The sequence below is a fragment of the Theropithecus gelada genome, chromosome 15 (assembly GCF_003255815.1).
Source record: "Theropithecus gelada isolate Dixy chromosome 15, Tgel_1.0, whole genome shotgun sequence".
NCBI classification, from domain to species: Eukaryota; Metazoa; Chordata; class Mammalia; order Primates; family Cercopithecidae; genus Theropithecus; species Theropithecus gelada.
Window position 1 is genome coordinate 75927793 of NC_037683.1, and position 20781 is coordinate 75948573.

A 20781-nucleotide genomic window follows, 5' to 3' on the forward strand; every position below is an offset into this window, starting at 1 on the left:
CAACACCAATGGAAACTGGTGTAAGAGAGAGGCTCATCTGCAATTTACCCCCCAAAACAGAAGTGTAATATGTGTAATAGCACACCTACGTGTTTAAAATCTGCTTTTATTCATTTATATTCTACCGTACAACAATCACATAATGATAAGCGTTCACAATTATTTGATTAAAAAATTATTTTTAAAAGTAACACATACTTACTGCCAAAAACTTGGAAAATGCAAAAAGAATGAGGAAGAAAATTTAAATTACTGTTAATGTCAGAAGCCAGATATAAATCCTGCTTTTAGCTGTATTTTCTTCTGAACTCATTTTATATATTTTTATTTTATTTATTTGTTTATTTATTTATATTATCTTTTTTTTTTTTTTTTTTTTGAGACGGAACCTCACTCTGTCGCCCAGGCTGGAGTGCAGTGGCACGATCTCGGCTCACTGTAACCTCCTCCTCCCAGGTTCAAGCGATTCTCATGCCTCAGCCTCCCGAGTAGCTGGTATTACAGGCGTGTGCCACCACGCCCAGCTAATTTTTGTATTTTAGTAGAGACCAGGTTTTACCATGTTGGTCAGGCTGGTCTCAAACTCCTGACCTCAGGTGATACGCTTGCCTCGGCCTCCCAAAATGTTGGGATTACAGGCGTGAGCCACTGCACTGGCCTGCATATAAATTTATTTTTTATTTTTTATTTTTTTTTGAGACGGAGTCTTGCTCTGTCGCCCAGGTGGGAGCACAGTGGCGTGATCTCGGCTCACTGCAAGCTCTGCCTCCTGGGCTCGCACCACTCCCCTGCCTCAGCCTCCCAAGTAGCTGGGACTACAGGTGCCCACCACCACACCCAGCTAATTTTTTGCATTTTTAGTAGAGATGGGTTTCACCATGTTAGCCAGGATGGTCTTGATCTCCTGACCTCGTGATCCACCCACCTCAGCCTCCCAAAGTGCTGGGATTACAGGCGTTAGCCACTGCGCCCGGCCTACATATAAATTTTAAAGTATGATTGGGCATAATTTTTTATACATATGTATAGATGTAATTTTTTCATTTACTTTTATATAAAGGAACATTTTCCTATGTCCTGATGATTATTTTTAATGATTGTGTAATTTTTAATCTAGCAATTGTACCATAATTTACTACCCCATTTGTGTTGCAACAAACATCTTCATAAATACAGGCTTTTTTCCTTCAGTAATTTTTTTTCCATGAAACAACTCTCCAAAGAAATATTGAGTCACAAGTTAGGATCTCATGTTATATCTGAAGCAGCCTGATATCTTGCAGAAAAGGTGTTAGTTCATATATTTTAATATCATGCCACCACACTGGAACTCACCATCCACACACATTAGGCACCAATAGTTGTAAAGAACTCTGCAAGGCACCTCCTAACTAAAGTTCAGAATGGAGCCTCAGGGAGTACAGGGGTTAATGCTGAAACACAAGCCTTCTGTCCAGTGATCAACCTCTTCTTCTCGGAGGCCTGCCTACATCCTGGTAAGAAGGGTGCTAGAATTCATACAGATCTGGAAAAACTGGCTTCTTCCACCTGCCCCAAACATCTCTACCACTCCCTGAGGAAAGCCTGTAATTTTGACAGCTTTGTTCCCTTCACTTGAGGCTTTTAGAAGGGTTAAATACCCGCCCACCCTCCCCACACCCTGGGAAGGATAGCTCAGCAAAAGTGCTATTAATTACTTCTAGTCTAGTATAAATGAGCTTTCAGTTCTTCCTTGACGGTAGGTTTTGCGAGGTGAGGGGGGATACTGGAATCTCATCTGGGAGGATGGGTTCTTAGTGAGGAGTCTTGCCTGCTTTAAGATGTTTCTCTAGGTTGGCCCTTTCCCTTACTGAGTAAATAGTGGCTTGCACTGATAGGGAGACTAGAGGAACAGAACACTGCTCACCCAGTGATCCTATTTCCTTTTGAAAATGGCCTCAAGCAACAAGTCTATGAGGAAAATGTTCAACTTCATTGATCAATGAAATGTAAATTAAAACCACATTCAGCTACCAATTTCCAATAGTCAAATTGACATGCTGCTTCACGACTAGTGAAAATGTACAATTCTGGAGGGCAGTTTGGCAATATCTATCAAAAGCTTATTTAAAATGGGCATAGACAACAGAAATGTATTTTACAAGGATGTCCACTATGGTGATGTTTATAGAAGTAAAAAATTGGAAATGATCTAAATACCTAATAAGATATTTCAAATAAAGTATAGTAGATCTATTCTACTGAACTATTATTCAGTCACTAAAAATGATATAGGTAAATGTTTATTGACACCATATAATAAATATTTATTGAAAGAAATCAGGCACATTCCTCAGCCCCGGGCTCAACACAAACAGGCCCAGTACAAACACATCCCACCATATATCTCTCAATTTCCTGAGCCCAGTACAAACACCATATATCTCTCAACTTCCTGAGCCCAGTACAAACACCGTATATCTCTCGACTTCCTGAGCCCAGTACAAACACATCCCACCATATATCTCTCAATTTCCTGACAAACACCACCTGGAAAATCCCCGATAAGGACACAGCGTTTGAGGTTTTACTGAAAGCGCGGGAACCAATAGAAAAACTACTAAATGTATAACTTAAAATGTAAACCAATTGTAATGCTGTAACCAAAAGAATTCCCTTGTTCCTCTGTAACTTTACTATCCTATTTACCTCGGGCTATAAAAGGCAAGCACTCGCATTGTTCGAGGGCCTCTTGTATGCTGTGGAATGGAGGGACCAAGTTCGAACTTGCAGTAAAAGATCCTTGCCGCTTGGCTTTGACTCTGGACTCTGGTGGTCTTCTTTGGGGAACAAACGGTCTGGGCATAACATTATGAGGTAAATATTTATGAGCCACCGCGCCCAGCCGATTCTGGCTTTCTTATTGTATTTTATTGGATTGTCACACAGTCTTGGTTGGGGCCCCTGGGACAAGTCCATTTATAGGACCTGAGAACCAACCCATGGCCCCAACAAGTAGACACTCCTTTGGAATGAGAACCCACCTTGGTGATCAGTTGTGGGCCTTAAGGATTAAGCAGGATAATCAAGGATGACCCTTGATGATAACAGAAGAGTTTTGGTTTAGGCACCGAATGTTATGTATAAAATGAAGAAATGTGATTTTTAGCCTGACACAGTGGCTCATGCCTGTAATCCCAGCATGTTAAGAGGCTTAGGCAAAAGAATAGCCTGAGGCCAGGGTTTTAAGACTGGCCATGGTAACACAGAGACTCCATCTCTACAAAAAATAAAAAGTACAAAAAATTAAAAAATTATCTGGGCATGGTGGCACACACTTGTAGTCCTAGCCACTTGGGAGGCTGAGGTGAGAGAATCTCTTGAATCCAGGAGTTTGAGGCTGCAATAAGCTATGATTGCACCACTGCACTCCAGTGTGGATGACAGAGTGAGACCCTATCTCTAAAATAAATAAATAAGTAGGCCAGGCATGGTGGCTCATGTCTGTAATCCCAGGACTTTGAGAGGCTAAGGCAGGAGGATCACCTGAGGCCAGGAGTTCAAGATCAGCCTGGACAACATAGGAGGATCCCATCTCTACAAAAATAATTTAAAAATTAACCAAGCATGGTGGCACACACCTGTGGTCCCAGCTACTTGGGAGGCTGAGGTGGGAGGATCACTTGGGCCCAAGAGGTAGAGGCTACAGTGAGCCATGATTGTGCCACTGTGTTTCAGCTGGGGTGACAGAAGGAGACCCTGTCTCAACAAATAAATACATACATACATACATATATACTTTAAAAAAAAAACCAAAATGTGATTTTTTAAAAACTCTAACTTTTAAAGGACTAGTGGCTGGATTGTGTCTAGAGGGACAGCCCCTGATTATCTGACCACTTTTGGTAACAGGAAGGACTACATTCAACTGGTCCCATGAAAAGAGAGGGGCCTGGAGCCACCTCCCCAGGTGGTCTGGAGAAACAGAATGAGCAGTCCCCCTCCCCTGGTGTTGTTGTTGCACTTGCTGAGACCCTTTGACCTTGGACTATTCTTTTTCTGGGCAGACCAAAAAAAAACCCTTCCTTTCTTCTCTGGGGCCAACACTAGAGCTCTGCCTGCACTGAGAAGAGAGTGTAGCCCTAGGGTCCCTCACTGGCTTAGTACTTTCCATCTCCTTCTCTTGCCAGGTCTCCAGAGGCCCTGTCTTGTGGATCTGCGTCTCCAGTTAACTGTCCACTTCTTAATGAGAAAGGAATCTGCTATTAGTGCCATCTCTAAAAGAAGACAAATAGGTCTTTAATTAAGATTGACACACATGGCTCCTGCTTTCTCCTTGTTTTTTTTTTTTTTTTTTTTTTTTTTTTTTTTTGAGACTGAGTCTCACTCTGTCACCCAGGCTGGAGTGCAGTGGCCGGATCTCAGCTCACTGCAAGCTCCGCCTCCCGGGTTCACGCCATTCTCCTGCCTCAGCCTCCCGAGTAGCTGGGACTACAGGCGCCTGCCACCTCGCCCGGCTAGTTTTTCGTATTTTTTAGTAGAGACGGGGTTTCACCGTGTCAGCCAGGATGGTCTCGATCTCCTGACCTCGTGATCCACCTGTCTCGGCCTCCCAAAGTGCTGGGATTACAGGCTTGAGCCACCGTGCCCGGCCTTCTCCTTGTTAAAGGTGGTACTGAATACCTCAATAAAATAGTAAAAAACAAAACAAAACAAAAAAACCCAGCAAGTATGATTTTGAAAACTCAACCCTGTTCCTTGAATAGAAAGAGTGTAGAATATATTTCACTAAATATTACTTTTTTTAAACTCAAATTCAGCACAGCCTAACGCCAATGATGACATCCTGGAATAATACTTCGAGTTATTAACTGACTTTTTTTCCCTCTCCAGTACTTTACTTTTTCTTAGCTTTTACACACACACACACACACATGCTAAGCCATTGTGGGTTCACTGCCTCTCAGAAATGCAGAAACATTTTGACAGAGAGCATAGCTTCTTAGTAGGTCCCTGTCTCAGTCCATTTTGTGTGGCTATAACAGAATACCACAGACTGGGAAATTACAATGAACAGAAATTTATGGGCTCATAGTACTGGAGGCTGGAACTCCAATATCAAGGTGCTGGTATCTGGTGAGGGCCTTCTTGCTACATCATCACATAACAGAAGGAGAGAGAGTGAGAGAGGGTGAAGGTGGGGCAGTGAACTGACCCTTTTATAGGGAACCCACCCTATAATAATCATTATCATGATTATTAGGAGCCTGAGGCAGGAAGATCACTTGAGACCAGGAGTTTGAGACCAGCCTAGGCAACATAGGGAGACCCTGTCTCTACAATTTTTTTTTAATGAGGCCATATACGGTTGCTTATGCCTATAATCCCAGCACTTTGGGATATTGAGGCAAGAGAATTGCTTGAGGCCAGGAGTTTGAGACCAGCCTGGGCGACAGAGTGAGACCCCCATCTCTACAAAAAAATTGTGGACCAAAGTTGATAAAATTGTCCTTGCAACTTTCATGACCACTAAAGAGAGGACATATAGTATGTCACTGGTTGCATTATCAGCAAATGGCTCTGAGCTTCATTCATTTATTCACTTATCCATCCATTTTTATATTAATGTACATCTGGCCAGACACTGGAGACATGAAGATGAATGGAACAGAGCTCCTGCCCTCACTGTGCCTGCTGGCAGTAAACTTCATCCCTAAAATACTGACAGTGCTTTTATCCCAGATATAAATATAAATGCTTCCTTACTTCCTTTTTTTTTTTTTTTTTTTTTCTGGAGACAGACTCTGGCTACAGACAGTGACACAATAATTACAGCTTATTGCAACCTCTGCTTCCTGGGCTCAAGCAATCCTCCTGACTCAGCCTCCCAAGTAGCTGGGACTACGGGCATGCACTACCACACCTGGCTAATTAAAAAATATTTTTTTTTTGTAGAGACAAGTGTCACTATATTGCCCAGGCTGATCTCAAACTGGGCTCAAGAAATCTTCCAGTCTTAGCCTCTCGAAGTGCTAAGGTTATAGACATGAGCCACTGTGCCCTGACCAATACTTTCCTTAATAAACTTAAGTTGGGCTTATTTAGCATGTAAGAATTCTTTATTAAGATATTAAAAATTCTGGTACTAAGACCTGTGTAATACAGGGGTGTGGTTTTTTCAAAGTATATCTAAGGCTGTGTTTAAATTTAGTAAATCTGAATACTTAGTAATGATAAACTTGAATGTAGCTATGTAACCTGGCACAGTGCCTGATGAATAGCAGTCACTCAGTAAATTATAGTACATCTCTGTAGTAAGCATCAACTATGTGCCAGGCCTTACCTGTAAGAGAATTAACATAATTCCTCATTAAGGTGAGAAACAACTTAAGGCTTTGAAATAGTTATGGGTAAGTTGGGATAGCAAATACCAAGCACATGTGCCTCCATTTTCCTTTTTCTCACCCATGACAGGCATTGTCAACGGATCACGGGTCTTTCTCATTCCCTGAACTTCGCCTCGGAACTTCTCTCAGCAAAAGATGTTGCCCACTTGCCATTTCTAGGCCAGGAGGAAGAGACTGGAAGTCTGGAGAGTCTTTCTTGTTTTGTCTCAAGGTAAGACAGCATGACTTTCAGATTAGTTATTAAATTCCTCAGAGCCTGTGTTTACTCATCTGAAACTACGGATCATAACTTCACCTAATTATCCTATATGGTTCTTGGGAGGTTTAAATGTTATAAGGGGTAGGGAAGTGCTTTGAAAGGTTAAAAGAACAAGACACTCCCGAGAGAGTAGCAAGAGCTCCCATAATTCACAGAAATTAAAGTGTCTTTGCCAAGGAGAGTATTCCATTAAGTACTGTTTAGAACAGAGAAGATCCCATTTCAAAAGGACTTCCTGCTAAATAATTAGAAAAAGGAAAAGAAAAGAGGAAGCAAATGGAAAAGGAACACAGACAGAGGACGTGACTTGGAGTCAGAGGTATTAGAGTCAAGTCTAAATTCACCTCTTGCTAACCATGATGTTTGGAATAGGTTACTAAGCTACCATGCATTACATGGAGTGTACAATAGTCACCTCTCAAGGTAATTGGAAGTATGAAATGAGTTCATGTCTGCGAGAGGGACTAGTGCAGAGCCAGGCATATAGGGACTTGGTGAACTCCCAGCCTCAGTGAGGGAAAGGAACCACTGCTTGAAGCCTGCCTGGTCCCACACAGTATAGAGAATTAGGTTTTGCTATGTTCCCATCCATCCATCCATCATCCATCCATTCTTCCAACTTCTATGGAGCATGACTACTTGATGTTGAACTGGGAGAGTGTGTGCATTGTTGTTGAACATTTCCCTGACCTCAGAACCACCATGAGGGAAAAGAGAGCCATGCATGATGTGATTTGAGCAGTACCCCAGGATCCCACTTGCCCCACAATTTTACCTTCTTTAAGCTTTTGAGTCTCTCTTTGGAGAACTTCTCTTTACCACTCTGACTCTTGTGCTCCTGAGGAGGAGGTGGGCCTCCCTGGGCAATTAAGGGCAGCTATGGGCTAGAAGAATGCATGCTACCAAGTGGAGGTGTGCAGGGCACCATGTGCAGCACAGAGGCTGGGGAGGGATGATAGGAACCCCTGTCTTTGAGGAAGTTATTACAGTGAGCCAGGAGTTCTGGAATATTTTGTCTCATGCAGTGCTTTAACCTGTCCCTCTCTTTGGCACTTCTCAGCACTGGGACTAGTAATATAATCATATTTTTGCAAAGACATGCCTTCATCTCTCATCATTTTTACTTCCCCAATCTGGGTTCCAGGCATTGACTCAGAGCCCTTCAATCCATACTCTTTCTTGCCTCCAGAAAGCTCTTGCCTACTATTCTGTGGCCACCCTCACTGCCCTACTTGTTCCCCTGATGAGTGAATGCTCCTATGAGAGCACTAACCCTCCTTCAGTGAGGTCTTTCAACCACTTGCCTTTCTTCTGCTCTGGTCTGTAAGTTATGCCAGGGCAAAGATTTGTCTTGGGACCTGCCATATCCTGAGCACCTAAAAAAGTCTGGAATATAGGAGGTGCTCAAATATGTGTCAGTTGACTATCAGCTCTTCTTTCTGGATGGTGAGCCCTTAGATAATGGGGTCAACATCTTCTAATATTTTCAAGCCTCTACTAGACACCTCACAGAACATAGCTTATTGCTAGGTGCTTAGTAAACGCTTGATGAAGAAAAGAATGAGTGAATTCATGTCTTATAAAATGGGCAGATCCCTAGGGATCCCATTCAAGGCTACAGATAACGTGGGATGATGTGCTGAATATTTTCTAGAGCCCCTGCAGATCCATTGTCCACCCTTGCTTACCCTGTTTGGTACTCAGGAAGTTGACCTTTATAAGATGATATTGACAGGTTATTTTGACCTCTGCTTGGGTTCAGTCAATGGGATGTACCAATAGATTATAAGTAGGGAGAAGAGTGAAGTCTAGGTATAGTAGATCCTCATCATTTGCAGATTCTATATTTGCAAATTTGTCTACTCACTAAAATCTATTTGTAATCCCCAAATCAATTTTCATGGCACTTTCATGGTCATTCAGACACGCACAGAGTGGTAAAACATTTTGAGTCACTGGTTGTGCACGTCCCCAGCCGAGGCAAACAAGGTGACATAGACTCTGCCTTCTTGTTTCAGCTCTCATATTGAAAAAAATTTCGGCCATGCACAGTGGCTCATGCCTGCAATCCCAGCACTTTGGGAGGCTAAGGCAGGAGGATCCCTTCAGCTTAGGAGTTCGAGACCAGCCTGGGCAACATAGCAAAACCCTATCTCTACAAAAAACACAAAAATTAGCCAGGCGTGATTGCACAGGTCTGTAGTCCCGGCTACTTGGGAGTCTGAGATGAGAGGATGGCTTGAGCCCAGGGAAATCAAGGCTGCAGTGAGCTATAATTGTGCCACTGCACTCCAGCTTGGGTGACAGAGTAAGACCCTGTCTCCAAATGAAAAAAAAAGAAAAAAAATGTCATGGTCCATTTAATGTCATGTTTTCCACATGGTTTTCATTGATGATTTCAATGTTTAAAATGGCCCCCAAGACTGGTCATAAAGTTACTGAAGTGTCCTTAAGCCCAAGAAGGCTGTAATGTGCCTTGCAAAGAAAATACCCTGTATAAGTTTTGTTCAGGTGTGAGTTACAGTGCTGTTGGGTGTGAGTTCAAAATTAATGAATCAACAATATATATTAAATAAAGTGTCCCCAAATCAGAAACACACATAAAGCAAGTTTATGTATTGATTGGCGAAAATGTGACCAGAGACTCACCAGACTTAACCCTGTATTTCCTTTAGGAGCAATGGTTCAGTCTTTGCTAACTCAGTGTTTGCAGTGACTTTATGGAATGTAAATACTGGCACAGGGCTGAGTTGGTCCCTGCACAGGGCTGAGGGTAAGGGTTGTCTTAAAAGTCTCTTCTTCCCTGAGTAACCACAGTACCAGAGCCAGCAGAGGGTGGCAGAGGTCGGGGCCAAGAAACAAAGTTCTCGGTGCACCCTCTGGTCGTCTTGGCTGCACCTTTGGCCTCGCCACTCCTCCCAAAGGCAATGGCTTCCAAACTCCTGCACATGGTCATCCTCTGGCTGCCCCTCTTGGCCCAGAAGTTTGGCCTCCAGCATCTCTCTAATGGCCATTTCTTGTGGGAGAACACCAAGGCCAACACCGAAGTTAGTGACATGGCAAAACAATACACGGAGAACGGTCTTTCGGTTCCAGACCATGTGATCACATGCCTAATGGTATCAGAGTTGGAGAACAGGTATGCCTAGCACTGGCTCCCAGATGGTTTTCTGAGGATGTTAGGACAAACCGAAGCCCTGATTTGAAGACAAAAATCTATGAAGTGGATTTAGTGATCAGTTTGAAGATTCCATTTGAAACACTTAAAGATTGTCTCAGCCGATGTTGGATTCACCCTCCTTGCAGTAGAGTATATAACCTGGGCTTCAATCCACCTGGTGTACGTGAGATTGATGACATCTCTGGGGAACCATTAGTCCAGCAGGAGAATGGTAAACTTGAAGCAGTTGCTGCCAGGATAAGACAGTATAAGGTTGTGACAAAGCCAGTCATTTAATTATGCAAGAGCCCAGGCATGCTCCACCATTTTTCTGAGATGGAGACTGATAAAATCTGGCCCTATGCCTACACATTTTTCTTAACAAGATCACACCTATTCAGTCCAAAGAAGAATCAGGAAGATATGGTCACTTGTTCAACTGTGTATATAGTATTGGTGCTACGTCCAAATTAGAAGCTAGCTGAGATAGCTTGCAGCATCTTTCTAGCTTAAACGGTGAACTCTTAGGAAAACTAATGAGTAGAAAGAGCTCATGAAATATCCTTTAAAAAGAAGGGCCACCTGCACATATTTAAAGTATCTCTGCATATGTCTCAATCCCTCCACAAGAAAGCAACTCAGGCTAGATTTCAAACAGCATACAGTCTAAGCTCTAGCTGATTTTTGACAGTTGTGCTGTTTCTATAGTATGCTTTTTACAAGTGATGGTGGTGGTCTCTGGTTCTCCTCATCCCCTCAAAGCCTGTTGAATCACAGCACCAGTAGGCCTGAGAATGCTAACGGCTCTAGCCCAGGCTTTCTCCCAGATTCTCTGGTATGTGCCCTCCTGGTGACAATGAAATTGGCTAATTGCTCTCAGTGGTCTCAAGTGACTATGTCCACGGTTCATCTTTCATAGTAGGAATCATAGTAGGACTCCACAGTTCATCTTTCATAGTAGGAATCCTTTTTATCTTCATCCACACTCCATAGAATCTATCCTTTTCAGACATCCTAGGAGGAAAGGATTTGGCTTCTAATTTTTTTTAGACTATATATTTTTGACATCTGTTTTTTCTTAGGTTATTACATTTAAGTTATTAAATAATACAGATAATTACTGCTTTTATCTGTCTCAAATTTTTCTTTCTAAGAACTGAGAGCAAGAAGATTGCTTTGAATCTCTTCATGTACTGGGAACTGAGCTATGGAGAGGGTGTTATTAAACTGCTGGTCTGAACTTTCACGGATTGATGCTTCCCCTTTGTGTTACTGTGAAAAGATTCAACCCCTAAAAGTTTTTTGGCAACCCCCAAAGTCTTTTGGGAATCCTCAAAAAACATGGGAAATATTCACCTACATAAGTATTGAAAGATCCTATCTTATGTATAGAAGTAATAAGACCAGGCCGGGTATGGTGGCTCACACCTGTAATCCCAGCACTTTGGGAGGCTGAGGAGGGCGGATCACCTGAGATCAGGAGTTCTAGACCAGCCTGGGCAACATGGCAAAACCCCATATCTACCAAAAATACGAAAGATTAGCTGGGCATGGTGACGCACGCCTGTAGTCCCAGCTACAGGCTGAGGTACAAGAATTACTTAAACCAGGAGGTGAAGGTTACAGTGAGCAGAAATCACACCACTGCACTCCAGCCTGGGTGACAGAGGGAGACTGTGACTCAACAAAAAGTATAAGACCATATGGAACTACTGACTAATAAATAGTTAAGATTTTTGTTCAAGACAGCAAAATATATTTTGAAAATGCTGCTACCTCTTGATGCTGACAGTGTTTTCCTCCCGTGAGTGACCCAAGCATATTATAAATAATTGGTAAAGGGAATGGAGCTGGTTGGGTGGAGCAAAAGGTTGCACTAGCTATGCATAGACTGAATAGAAGAGCGTTATGATGATGAGAAAGCAAAATCTTTATTTTTTTTTTTCTATTCCAAAGATTCACTCTGATTCATCCTGACTAGTACTGACAGTGTATGGAAAATCTCAGCTGTTCTCTTTCTAGCACCTAGATTCAGATATGAGCATGGCCCCTTCTCCTCCTCCAGATCCCCAGGAAAACTTCACCCACAGCAGCTTCTTTCTCCCCACTGGAGAAAGAGTGGGGAGCCCAAACCCCTTTCTTGCATCTAATCACCTGGCCACAATTTAGCTCCCTTTGTTAAAATGACATATAAGCTCCACGTCTAACTGCTTCTTTGGCTCTTCACTTCTTTTCTGTGAAGCCCCCATTTATGTAAAAATATTAACCTCCATAAAATGCATGCCTTGTCCTCTGTTCATCTGTCTTTTGTCAGTTCAAAGCCTGACTGGAAGACAGATAGTCTCACCACCCTAGGAGAGTGCTACTCAGTGTGTCCCTATCCAGAAGCAAGGCTACATCTAGAGCGCTTGTTAGAATTGCAAATGTTTGGGCATTCTAGATCTACTAAATCTGAAATTCTGTGGGCAAAGACCTGGTATCTGTTTTCATAAGCCTTCTGTGTGATTCTCACACATGCTTGAGTTTGAGTGCCACTTCCTGGAGAGATGGGCAGGGGGAAGTGGGAGCGGGGGCACGGAGCACTTGCTTAGGACTCTTGCCAGGCTCTCTAACTCCCATCTGCCTGGCTTTCCATGATTTCCTGGTCCTTGTTTCTCCAGGCCAAACCACATTTAGGAACACACACAATCTGGATTGCAGAATTCTTTGAACTTTATCTAGGTGGCTGTTTCTTAACCAACAGATCATAGTTCCTAACAGGACACATATGGCTGTTCTGGAAGATCAACACTGAAACCCCAGGGCATCTCTGAGCACAGCCACAGGGCAAGAAAGAAGTGACATGGTGAAGGGGATCAGGTTATACCACCCCAAAGTATGCCACCTTGGCATATGATTATTTTGGGCTGAAAGCAATGGAGAAATAGCAGTTGTAAGAAGGGCTCTCTGCCCTTTCCTTTTCTGCCTAGAAGCAGGACATAAATTTCCCTTTGTGAAGGTGGCATAAATTTCCACCCCTCTCCTGTACCAGAATGAAGAAAGTGATTTATCACTAGAGACAGAAAGCTGGCACTGAGACGAGTTGGTATAAAGACACCTTACTAAAGCAACCCTTGCTTTCCATTACTTTCCCTATATACTTCCTAGTCACTTTCCTACAATTTTTCACCCCTAGAAGCCCAAACCCCTTTCCTTTGTCCAGTCACCTGGCCACAATTTATCCCCCTTTGTTAAAATGATCTATAAGCTCCCAAGTCTAACTGCTTCTTTAGGTTTTCTCTTCTTTTCTGTGAAGCTCCCATGTATGCAAAAATGTTAACATCCATAAAATAGATGCCTTTTCCCCTGTTAATCTGTCTTTTGCCAGTTTAATTCTCAGGCCCCAGACACTGAACCTAAGAGGGTAGAGGAAAAGGTTTTTGCCTGTTTTTTTGTTTTCTCCCCTGCAGTGAAAAGAACTAACAGGTGAGATAACCCTGTAGTCAGGAAAGGATTTTTATCTCATTTACAAAAACATGTTTCAGTGTGGTGAATTGAATCCTATCAGTTGCTGTTATTAATTTTTCTATATCTTCCCTGATTTCAAAAGGCATGTTTGAGGCAGATTATTAAAATACAAACAAGGTTAAAAAAAATAGGTAGATATCCTTAGGATTTGCAAGGTGTTCACTTAAAACATTCTTAAAACGATTGGCTTCTTTGCTGATATGGCAGTAACCAAAGATTCCAGTATTTGAGGACATAAAAAATGCTGCTGCTATGGCGGGGTACAGTGGTTCACACCTGCAATCCCAGCACTTTCAAAGGCTGAGGCAGCTGGATTACTTGGGCCCAGGAGTTGAAGACCAGCCTGGGCAACATGGCAAAAGACCTTCTCTACCAAAAATACAAAAATTAGCTGGTGGCATACGCCTGTAGTCCCAGCTGTGAGGGAGGCTGAGGAGGGAGATCACCTGAGCCTGGGGAGGTCAAGGCTACAGTGAGCCTTGATCATGCCATTTCACTCCAGCCTGGATGACAGAATGAGACCCTGTCTGAAAAAAACAAAAACAAAAACACAAAACAAAACAAAAAAACACTCCACTGCTTACCTGTGCCAGAAATAACAACATCTAAAGTGAAGACTTAAGAAAAACGTAATGACTACTTGATTACCCTTAAGATTCTGCATTCTTTATAATGTTTTTTGCATTTCAAAAACAGCCTATTTATTGCAGAAATTTACTTAACCTTTTACTTTACTTGAGCATGTATATATGTTGCTTAGATAAAAGCAATGCCATAAAAATCTGTATAATCTTAGATTTCATTTTTACTTTGAAATGAGAGCTTTTTGTTTATAAGGTCATGAAAAACTAAGTGTTTTTGTTAAAAAATTAGATTTTTTAATGGCAGAAAAAATGACTTGTTGACTCATTATGAAATCAAAATCTCTCCAAGTTTTTAAAAAACTACTTCAAGCCATTCGATAAGTAATATTCCTTTGCAAATCATCTTAGATTTAGTATTATAGTGTTTTCTCAATTTTTGTGTGTGCTAAAATCAATTTTGTGGGGTGTATGTGTCTGAAAGGGAAAGGTGACTCACAGTCACAGTACCTAGTATTGCAACTTTCAGGCCTTGGTTTTGTAGCTCCAGCTACCACAGACTTAACAGCTAGACTGATTCTGAGTAAGAACAAAAGGGTTTGACCATAGAAGGAAGTTCCTTTAAGATCCTTGTGAAATGGTTATAATAAGCAGGTTGACTCTTGCCCCTTGGAGAGCACCACCCTGTTAAAGCTGATATGATCACAAACCCTCCCTTACCTCCTCCCACTTCTGTATATTATCTGTGTGCATGTGCTTCTTCTCTCCATCTTTCTTGCATGCTCTTTTCTTTTTCTCTGTCTGACCCAAGAGAAAGAGAAATGTATTGATGAAAAGTCTTTAAATAATGTAATTAATTCATTTATAGTATGTGAGAATAAATAAAAAAAAGGATATTTGTCTGTAAAAAGTAGGTAAACAGAAACAAATCAAAGAAAAGCTATGACAGGAAAATAAGGTATAGCAAAGTGTATGCCATAAGGTGCTGTATGATTGCTAAAGGTGCGCCTCAAATTTGGCTCTGAGCTTCCTAGTAGATAGAGCAAAGAGAAGAACAAATCAATTACAAGATGCACTATGTTCACAAATTGGAAACATCTGATAGGCTTTGCTTGATACCAGCACAGCAAAGAGATGTTGTTCTGAAGGGCCTAAAAGAGGGAACACAGTGTAAGATACTTGGGAATAAGTCAAGGGAGGATGTCAGGGCACGGGTAGTTCCCGGATGGGGAATTGATTTTGGTTGAGGTAACTGATCAAAGCTCTAGAGTTCTCAAAGGATGCAACCTTGTTCCTCATTCATTCTCTATTCTTCAGAGTCCTGCCCTATTTCCTCAGAGCCTGCAAGCTAGGACATAGCCAGAAGGCTAGGGCGGAATTACAGGGCGGCTGCCCTTTCAGGTATAGCATTTGGTACCAAGGTTCACAATGGCCATGGGTTTCTAACTCTGACTACACATTAGAACCATTTGAGCCATTTTCCAAAATTATACAATTGCCTGGCACCATCCAAATTAACTGAATACTGGGATTGGGCCCAGGATTTTTTTTTTTTTTTTTTTTGATGCTTCATCTAGTTCTTATGTAGAGTGAGAGTAGAGAACCACTGACAGTGAGCATTTTCAGAGGTTTATGAACTTGAAGGTATCTCAGAGTCACATGAGGAATTTGTTAAATATTCAGTTTCCTCAGCGACACACTCCCTCCCAATTCCCCCAACCACCACAGAAGACCAGGGAATTTTCTATTTCTTTTTTTTTTTTTTTTTTTTGAGACGGAGTTTCATTCTTGTCGCCCAGGCTGGAGTGCAATGGTGTGGTCTTGGCTGACTGCAACCTTCACCTCTAAGGTTCAAGCAATTCTCCTGCTTCAGCCTCCTGAGTAGCTGGGATTACAGGTGCCTGCCACGATGCCCAACTAATTTTTGTGTTTTTTGTAGCGATGGGGTTTCACCATGTTGGCCAGGCTGGTCTCGAGGAATTCTTTTTTTTTTTTTTTTTTTTTGAGACAGAGTCTCGCTCTGTCGCCCAGGCTGGAGTACAGTGGCACAATCTTGGCTCACTGCAAGCTCTCCCTCCTGGGTTCACGCCATTCTCCTGCCTCAGCCTCCCGAGTAGCTGGGACTACAGGTGCCCACCACCATGCCTGGCTAATTTTTTGTATTTTTAGTAGAAATGGGGTTTCACCGTGTTAGCCAGGATGGTCTCGATCCCCTGACCTCGTGATCCACCCGCCTCAGCCTCCCAAAGTGCTGGGATTACAGATGTGAGCCACCATGCCCAGCCTGGAATTCTCTATTTCTAACAAGCACTCGGGGTTATTCTGATGCTGATGATCCACAGAGTCACACTAGTCCACAGAGTGTAAAGGGGAGAGACCTGGGCCCTGGCCTGCTCTGACAACAGCAGGCTGTGTGACCTTTTGGGCCTATTCCTTAAACCCTCTGGGTTTATTTCCTCATTGGTAAGAAATAACCTGTGGTGCCTACACTGCAGGGCCAGGATTGAAATCCACAATCCCACCACGGATATTATTCTGTGTTCATTAATTTCAAGTCTGCTTGCTAAGAGCAGTCATGTATGTGTGAGTTTGGGACATGAGTGGAAGAGTGCCCTTTGGCCTAGATTTTACTGTCTTGTGTCAAGACTTGGGTAGATTTATATGTGATCCAACTGGCAGGTAGCTAAACTTACCACTGGTAGCACAGGCTCTTCTATAAGAACCAAACATGCCCAAAATGTGCTAAAACAGAATATTTTATTTTAATAACACATGTGGCTCAGAAATAAACTTGTTATAACAGCATGGGTTTTATTAACCAAGAATCATAGAACAACTTATTGAAGTGTGGATATCACTTGGCGATCTGAGTCTACAAATACCACCTTCTGAACAGCGACTAAACTGTGACCTTGTTTATGAGAAATGTCCAATTAATGTACATAGAACCACACCAAGTGGTGTGGGAAGAGAGATGAGGGAAGTGGGCATGGCAAGGAGCTGGGACTGGGTTCGGGCTCTAGTCCTGGCCAAGACCTCCTGTTTGCTTTGGCTAAGTCAGTTCTCCCCGGGACCAGGTTGCTCATCTGTAAAATGAGGGTGTTAGATTAGTATCTCTAAGATCCCCTCTCTCCCCCACAGGCTGTACAAATCAAACTAACTGGGCTAGGCGCAGTGGCTAACGCCTGTAATCCCAGCACTTTGGGAGGCCAAGTTGGGAAGATCATGAGGTCAAGAGATTGAGACCCTCCTGGCCAACATGGTGAAACCCTGTCTCTACTAAAAATACAAAAATTAGCTGCGCGTGGTGACACATGCCTGTAGTCCCAGCTACTCGGGAGGCCCAGACAGGAGACTCTCTTGAACCCAGGAGGCAGAGATAGCAGTGAGCCAAGATAGTGCCACTGCACTCCAGCCTGGCGACAGAGCGAGGCTCCATCTAAAAAAATAAAAAATAAAAAAAATAGTGAAAAAATCAAACTAACTGAAACTAAAGCACCAAGTGGCTTCTCCACTTGGTTTCCTCAGCTAGGTCAGAACCCTCATCTAACCATAGTAAGCCACATAGGTCCCTCCTCTTTCAAGTACCCACCTGCACTCAAACCAACACCCCTGTGAACCAGTCCTCACCCACTCACTCTTTTAGAAAGGTGATATTCAACTAGCCTCATAATTTCCAGCAGAAATAAACTTTGCACTCTTTATGTTGCAGTCCCTATGAAACCCAAATTCTAGCTACAAACTACCTTCAAACAAGAGGCATTTTTCAGGGTGGAGGTAGAGACAGGTCATTTAACTCAGTGGTAAGCATTTAAGCTCTGAACATTAAAAAAAATAATTAGTTCCCTAAATCCTTGTAGAGAACCACAAATGGCTAGCAACGACCTATAAATGAATTATTGACAAAATCACGGAGACTTGTTTTCTTTCTGCCACTCCTTGTATCCAGATGTGTATTAGCTTCCTATGGCTGCTCTAAGAAATCGTTGAAAACTTAGGGACCTAAAACAATACAAATGTATTATCTGAGTTCTGGAGTTCAGAAGTCTAAAATGGCTCAGCAGAGCTGTGTTTGTTCTGAGGGTTCTAGGGGCAAATCCACGTCCCTGCTTTTTCCAGCTGCAGGAGGCTGTCTGCATCTGGTGGCCACTCCGACCTCCTCTTCCATTATCTTGTCTCCTTTTCTTCCTCTCCTACTTCCCGCTTTCCTTCATAAAGATCCATGTGTTTACATTGGGCCCACCCAGATAATCTGGGATAATCTCCCCATCTCAAGGTTTTTAAATTAATCACATTTGAAAGTCCCTTTTGCCAAGTAAAGGAATACATTTGCAGGTCCTATGGATTAGGATGTGGACATCTTGGGGGGCTGTTTTTCTGCCTCCCACACAGACTCATCTTCAGACCCCACCTCAGCATTTACTGTCTGTGTGACCTTCAGCAAATGATATCCTTTCTCTGAGCCTCAGTTTTTCATTGATAAAACCAGGATAATAATAAACCCATCTTATGGGGTTTGTTTTGTTTTGCTTTTTTTGATTTTTTTTTTTTTTTTTTTTTTTTTTTTTTTTTGAGATGGAGTCTCGCTCTGTTTCCCCGGCTGGAGTGCAGTGGTGCCATCTTGACTCACTGCAAGCTCTGCCTCCCGGGTTCATGCCATTCTGCGGCCTCAGCCTCCCAAGTAGCTGGGACTACAGGCACCTGCCACCACACCTGGCTACTTTTTTGTATTTTTAATACAGACGGGGTTTCACCATGTTAGCCAGGATGGTCTCAAACTCCTGATCTCGTGATCCGACCCCCTCGGCCTCCCAAAGTGCTGGGATTACAGGCATGAGCTACTGCGCCCGGCCGATTTTGTTTTGTTTTGTTGAGGAATAAATAAGGTAAATAGTGCCTGCCTGGTACATGGCACACACTCAATACATGTTATTCCTAAGAGAAGGAACAAAATTGAGGTTTTAGTGAAAAAGCCATCTGGGAGTCGGATGCAGTAGCTAATGTCTGTAATCCCAGCACTTTGGGAGGCTAAGGCGGGTGATCACTTGAGCTCAGGAGTTCAAGACCAGCCTGGGCAACACAGTGAAGCTCCTTCTCTACTAAAAATACAAAAATTAGCTGGGTGTGGTGACATGCCCCTGTGGTCCTGGCTACTTGGGGGGCTGAGTCAGGAGGATCGTTTGGGCCCAGGAGGCAGAGGAGCAGACTGCACTACAGCCTGGGCAACAGAATGAAGCTGGGCCTGTTTGTAGTCATTCACATCGAGCATCACAATCAGTGATGATATTTGAGTTGATAACATAGATGCAAAATTCTAATCTTCAAAAAACATTGAGTAATTATAAGAATTGAAAAAAACAAAGCCCATATTTTCTAGATCTAACAGTGAGTTAAACAGCAAATTCAATTTACCGGCATCTCTTCCCTCCATCCCCTGGGCATTCTTTGTAGCTGAGGGCTGCCTATGGGCTGCTGAGCATTGGTGCTGAGAGGATGCAGGAGAGAATATACTGAATCTGGTGGCGGGAGGCCGTTGTACCGCTGTGGGAAACTTGAAGGAAACAGTCTCTGTTTGCCATGCATCTCTGCAGCATACCCATTCAGAATTTCCTAATTAAAGGGCCTCCAGTTCCATGCTGAACAGGAAAATCAACTATTCTGCCCAGGTCAAGGTGGAATGTGATATAACTCCAATAGAACAGGGAAATGTCCATAAACACAAACAAGTCCTCCATCCTATCAGAGAGGAATAACCACCCCATAAAACAAGTGATTAATGTTGAACCAAAGGGATAGCAAAGTACCTGAGCTATGGACCAGTTGCAAAGGCTTTGAAGCATGGTGAAATAAATATGAACTCTTCCCCTTCACACCCACGGGAGTAAGTGCTTGCCCAATCCTTTGGGAAATGTAGTTAGATGTGATAATCACATATACATGAGTGAAACCATGCAAGGTTCTCAAGAGGAATCTATCTGACATAATCACAGGTTCCATTGCAAAGTACTTTGGCAGCTACAAACAGTTTCCCCATACTTATTTCATTTAATTTTCAGGGTAACCCTGTGAAATGGCCAAGGGAGGTTTTAATATCTCTGTTTTTACAGATGAGGAAACTGAGGCTTAGAGGAATGAAATGACTTCCTTAAGGTCACATAGCAAATTAGTAGCAGAGCCAGGATTTGAGTGCAGATCTGTGGGCCACTGGGTGAGTGGCGGGAGAGGGGTCTTGCTCTACTTTTGGCAGTCTTCCGGTAAGACTGTCCATCTGTTGCCTTAATGGTGATATGGATGCAAGCTGCTTTTGCTTGCCGTCCCTGGCCCTGCCCCTGGCCTCACCTTTAAGCTGTCCCTAGCTCCCAGAATATTCTACCATCTTGCTTCACAACGTGTGGTTACCTAGTGAGGTAAAGCACAGCACAAGCATGAGCAGGGAGTATGTTAGGGGAGCAGAATTCACCCCACCCCATCCCTCCAGACCCAAATCCCCAGGTGGTACCTAAGCACAAACAAGTTCAAGAAGCACTGACCGTCCACATTTGCCCATCAGGGCCTGCCTGACACTCCAAAGCAGCTTCTTTGCCCTTCTCCCAGATCCAAACACTCTGAGGCCTGAACAACAGTTACACTAATTTCCTCCCTCCTGGAACTTCCCCTTACACCTGTCCATGGTTCTGTGGCCTCCAAAGTACTCCTCAGGCCTATTCAGTTCTCCTCAGTCTCCTCACAAAAATACCCAAAGAGCCCTCAGCAAGGCGTGCTCTCCTGAGGCAACAGCTGACTCCACTGTCTGCTCTAAGAGGGCACCCTACAACCTCTCCTTGGTGTAATCAAGGAGAACAAATTTGAGTGTTTACTTTTCTTCACTAGAGAATCTGTGGCAGAAAT

General features: G+C 43.0%; 1 protein-coding gene and 1 pseudogene across 1 annotated transcript in view; both read left to right on the forward strand.

Moving 5' to 3' along the window:
• Positions 1-6509: 6509 nt before the first annotated feature.
• Positions 6510-20781, forward strand: part of ERMP1 (endoplasmic reticulum metallopeptidase 1) — an 86275-nt gene continuing 72003 nt past the window's right edge. Inside the window, exon 1 of the mRNA XM_025360042.1 lies at positions 6510-6597. The gene's annotated coding sequence lies outside the window, so the exon portion shown is untranslated. The remainder of the gene's footprint in view (positions 6598-20781) is intronic.
• Positions 9624-10290, forward strand: LOC112607732 (annotated as a pseudogene).